Raw genomic sequence first — 6,000 nt, forward strand, 5'->3', positions numbered from 1 at the left:
CTGGTCAAAATCTGAAAAATCGATTATTCGTATTGCAATTTAATTCGAGCTTATTTATTATTTACAATTTCAATTATTTGATTTTATTCCCCATTTCCCAACTACAATTTCCCTTCTTCTTCTGGCATCCCTAACAATATCTCAGAATATATATGCTTTCTTGAAATCGTACTCGTCATCATTCAACATTTTAATGTCCTACACATCCATGCCGGTGAGATTGTATGCTAAGCAAAACCGCTTGCCATTAAAAGTACGAATGAAGAACATCAGCGCAAAAGGCATCACAGTAGTAACTGTGTGACGGTGGACGCCTTCACTGGCTACACTTTGCAGTTTTAAGAGGCGTAATCAAAGACTCGTAATCAATGGAAACCAGTTTCGGGAAAAAGAAATCTAAGAAATGAGAGCTATATTCTATTCATTCATGTGATAATGTTTAAAGTTGAAGTCGTTCTTTTTTATTGCATTGTGATAGTAAAAAATCTTTAAGTGCTGCCCGCCAATGTCATTCATGGAAATTGAGGTTGGTACACAAAGCCTTAAAGCGAACCCGATCTGAAAAGAGGGTACCACACCATAGGGCAAAATTGTTTGTACTGCTTTTTCATTAGATTTATTTTTATTTATTTAGTTCAAGGAAAGTGATCATTAAATAATTGACTTCCTGCAGCTATTACTTCAATAAATAGTCATTTATTTTGTTTTATAAACTCTGGTGAAATTTTACATGAATTTTAAATGAAGTTTCCAATGAGATTTTTATTGAGGTAGTTCTAGGGTATTATTATTTCAAGCTTCAAGATCATGGCTTTTTATCACTTTATCCATGTGTATCTTATCGACCTATCTCTAATATAAGCACATAATACTTCTTGTGTTGAGCCACCAGTTTAACATATTGGCGTTTTCGTTTCCCAATTATTTCTGTATGTCATGAAATACAGATGAAGCAAATCGCACCATATTCAGAGGTGATGAAAAGTCGATCCAAAGTGAAAAACATTATATTCCCCCATATTCCGATATTCGGAATAGTAAATCGCAAGAACTTATTTTTCGTATAACGAAAAAGTCGAGATATTCTCTCCAATCAAATTGTGATTTGAACTTCTCATTAAAGAGAACTATTTAAGATTTAAGTTTATAAGTTTCAGGGTTACAAAATTATAGCCAAATGAAACTTTTGCGATTTTGAATATCGGAACATGGGGGATTGGTATCTCGGTTATGTCTCACAATTGATGTCAAAACGGAATATTCTGCATGTTGTGTGCTATGAGCTCCTGCATCCGAGTGGAACGATTACAGGGGCCTTGTATAGATGATGCGTTTGTACCGAGCACTGTGTCATAAACGCTCACAAACTGTGTCATAAGGTGTTACAATGGACTGAATAGTCTAAATTAGCCTGAAATAACGCGCTGCAAATATACCTTACTTACGTTGATTACCACTTGTTCCGAAACCGAGGAAGGAGAAACTTGGGTTGCTTCGCAGATTAAGTAAAAAAGTTATCGCCGCGGTATTTTCCTACACGGATGAAAAAGACTGTTTTTCATATGTTTGGCTATAAACATTATATGTTTGGAACACAAATTTTTAAACACAATATTTTTGAGTGCAAGCATATAATGTTCATAAACTAGCATAACATGTTTGGGACATATATGTTAATATGTTAGAACATATTATGTTTGGGACCTAAAATGTTTGTAAATATAATATGCTTGGATGCAAACATATATTAATTTAGAAATAGTCTATAAACATATATGTGTTTAGTAGCTTGGAGCGCTATTTAACAGGGAGCGATATTGAATTAAGTTGGTGGTTGTTGCTTGTTATTACAAAATTTACATTTTATTTGTCCTTGGGCAATTGATCAGCTACTTCTTTGATCCTTACAAACTGTGTGGTCCGCTGTTCGAATCCCCGTCCGGCAAAAGGTAAAATTAAAATAAAAAAATTGAATAATTTCTTCTACAATGTTTGTATTACAGAAAAAGGTGCTAAGAACTAAAAAATGTCTTGGAAGTGAGAAAGATGTGGGGGAATATACAATTAGGCAGAAACAAAATTTTGAGCATTCAGGTCGAAAACCTATGTTGTTAGCACCTATATTACCTGTTTATTTTCATAATTCATTATGATTGTAAATATATAAATAAATAAATAAAATTTTGAGCACAATATTGTTTGGGAGAATTTTTTTAAGCATATAATATTTTTGGGTGCAAAATGCTTCCAAACATATTATATGTTCACAAAATAACATATTGCTTTTTGGAAGACAACATTATTGAATTTGGATGCAAAAATACAAAATGTTTGGAACTTAGACTACCCAAACTTATATTGTTTAGACCAATATGCTTTCAAACATATTATATATTGGTAGAGATCAAACATATAAATGTTTGGGCAATACCCAAAAATGTATATGCTTGAAGCAAAATATGTTTGGGAGTATATGTTACAGAAGCGATTTTTTGTGAGCGTGTACGCACAAAAAATAAAATATGAATTTGTACATAAATTGGTACATTTTTGATAATTTATGGACTCTTTCATAAAATAGATGTACGTTTACGTAATATATTTTTGCGTAAATATTTGTTATTATTATATTTTAATAATGTGCATGTACTCATTCATACGTTAACACGTGTCTTTACTGTGTTTGGTTTGTTCAGTCCAGTTTGATTCGCCGTCGTGATCGGGAGATTATTTATTACTGGAAAGGTTGATGAAATAAAGCAACAGTAACCACGCTTCAATTGCTTATGTTTATAACTAAATTAAAATAATATAAAATTATGTTTTCTTTCTTGCTGGGCTTAACGGATTTTTGTAATAAATGGGCCTGTTATGTATGCAATTAGGGCAAATGAAATGCAAAAGAAAAAAGGAAAAGTTACATTTAATGTATGACGTTTTAATGACTATTATGTAAACGTACATATTTTTTCAGTGTCGAAAAGTATGTATACTTCATTTATAATATAAAAATTTTTATTAAAATTATGTATTCACCCGTACTCATTCATAACCAGTATTTTTATACCCTTCACCACTACTGTGGTACAGGGTATAATAAGTTTGTGCATTTGTATGTAACGCCAAGAAGGAAAAGTCTGAGACCCATCGTTTAGTATACCGATCGTCTTAGAATTAAATTCTGAGTAGATTTAGCGATGTCCGTCCATCTGTCTGTCTGTCTATCTGTCTGTCTGTATATGTAATTTTGTGTGCAAAGTACAGCAGTTTAAGTCCGATGGTACTCTAATTTGGCATAGGGTGGTTTTTTGGGACAGAGACAATCGCTATTGATTTTGGAAAAAATCGGTTCAGATTTAGATATAGCTGTCATATATATTTATCCCCGATCTGGTCATAGTTGGCATGTTTATCCACCGATTATCTTCAAACTCCGTACATCAGAATATTTTATGAGTCTCGAAAAATTTGCAATATATCAGCCAAATCGGTTCAGATTTAGATATAGCTCCCATATATATCTTTCGTCCGATTTAGACTCATATGACCACAGAGGCCAAAGTTTACTACCGATTTTCGTGAAATTTTGCACGGAGAGTAGTATTGATATTCTACCAATGTTTGGTAAATTTGATTGAAGTCGGTTCAGATTTAGATATAGCTCTCATATAAATCTTTCGCCCGATTTGCACTTATATGGCCTCAAAAGCCAGAGTTTTGCCGTGATTTGCTTCAAGTTTTGCACGAGGGGTACGTTTGATGGTATCGTTATGTGTGCCAAATTTGGTTGAAATCCGTTCAGATTTAGATATAGCTCCCATATACATCTTTCGTACGATTTGAACTTATATGACCACGGAGGCCAAAGTTATACTCCCAATTACGTGAAATTTTGCAGCGATTGCAGAATTATTATTCTTACTATGCATGTCAAATTTGGTCAAAATCGGTTCAGATTTAGATACAGCTCCCATGTATGTGTACGCCAGAGTTGGGGAAATATGGTAGAATGTTTCATATTTTAATCCTATTTTTAATGGCATTTTCCTCCAATTGACTTGATAGTTTCTACAGAGAATATATTTTATTCGCTATTTAAGTGTGTCAAGTGTGATCTAATTTTGTTCAGATTCTTCCGGTTCATACAAATATTACCAAAATACCCACATTTTACACAAAATTCTGTGATGATTTCCCAATATCGTAATTATATCCTACACACTGTAAATAAGGCTCCGACTTGTGGAAATATCGCCCGACTTGGCCAAATAATATATCATAACCCACAATAGACCACATATTTTCAAATCGGTTAAGATATAGATATTTGAATATGGGAATATAAACCTTCATAATAACTCCAAACAAATTTGAAGGAGTTGAGATGGCAACACAAATTTTGTTGTACATAGTGGTGAAGGGTATAATATAGTCGGCCCCGCCCGACTTTAGACTTTACTTACTTGTTTTAAATTATGAATCGTTTTCATATAATTTATGAATTCAGTGTTTGGAAAATTTTTAAGAACACTATTCATAAAATAAATGTATTATTTTTTTGTGTGTAGAAACATGGGAAAAAGTAGTGGCTAGCGATAGACAATTCTTCGAATTATTAGTCTGGTAAAAGTTTTTTGGAATAATTTCCCAATCATTTAAATAAAATTACGCATTTTTAATTTGCGCTACAATATTGCTTTTTTACTATTTTTCTTTCCTTCTTTTTCTGTTTCTATATATTAAATCCCAGAGAGGGTGTTCATTGCAAATTGGAACAATGGTTTCCGATTTTATTTTTTTTTTGAAATTTACAGGGAAGGTTAAGTTTGGCGTCTAGCCAAAAGCGAAAAACTTAACTCCACCGATTTACTTGAAATTTACTGAGGAACAGAGAGGAGATTATGAAGTTAATATGGGTTACCTGATATTTTAATATTTGAACAGGAATGGAAAACTCCCCAGACCTTTTGAAAATTGGGCCATAGTTGCCCGATTTGCTGAAAATTTCAGAGGAAGTTGAAGGTATCGTCTAGACAAAGATCCGACCTCCCTTTGCCCGACATTTTAAGAAGTGAAAAAAGTTTCCGAATTTTCTTTAAATTTCAGGGAAGTTTAGGGTTGCCTCTGCACAAAATGCCCCTAATTTGTTTTTCGATGTTTCATTTGGGGAATCTAAACTTCTATGATATTTTTTGAAATACACAGAGAACGTGGGAGAAGGTACGTAAACGAATGCAGGGTAAATAATGGAGGAGTTACATCCAAGGTTGCCATTCGTGCCAAAAATAATCAACCAAAATTCGAAGAAAATTTTACAACAAATCTACCAAATTAAAAAAAAAATCCCAAATAAATTTGACAAACGTTTCCTGTATTATATAAGCCAAAATCAAAACAAAAACAACAACTTTATTTCTATAGAGGATATTGTCATAGAAATAAATTCTATAGAAAATTTTGTCAAAATTTTATTTCTATAGACAATTTTGTCAACATTTCATTTCTATAGACAATTTTGTCTTTTATGTACATAGACAATTACGTCAATTTTGTCAAAATTTTATTTCTATAGACAATTTTGTCAAAATTTTATTTCTATAGAAAATTTTTTCAAAACTTTATTTCTATAGAAAATTTTGTTAAAATTTTCACGGAATCCCAGATTTCATCCGATCCGATATTTCATCCGATCCGGCTGATATTTGGTACATGGTGTTGGTATATGGTCTCTAACAACCACGCAAAAATTGGTCCACATCAGTCCATAATTATATATAGCCCCCATATAAACCGATCCCCAGATTTGGTTTGCGCAGCCTTAAAGAGAAGCAAATTTCATCCGATCCTACTGAAATTTGGTACATGATGTTGGTATATGGTCTCTAACAACCATGCAAAAATTGGTCTACATCGGTTCATAATTATATAAGCCCCCATATAAACCGATCCCCAGATTTGGCTTGCGGAGCCTCAAAGAGAAGCAAATTTCATCCGATCCGG

The sequence above is a fragment of the Haematobia irritans genome, chromosome 4 (genome assembly GCF_050003625.1).
Source record: "Haematobia irritans isolate KBUSLIRL chromosome 4, ASM5000362v1, whole genome shotgun sequence".
Lineage (NCBI taxonomy): Eukaryota > Metazoa > Arthropoda > Insecta > Diptera > Muscidae > Haematobia > Haematobia irritans.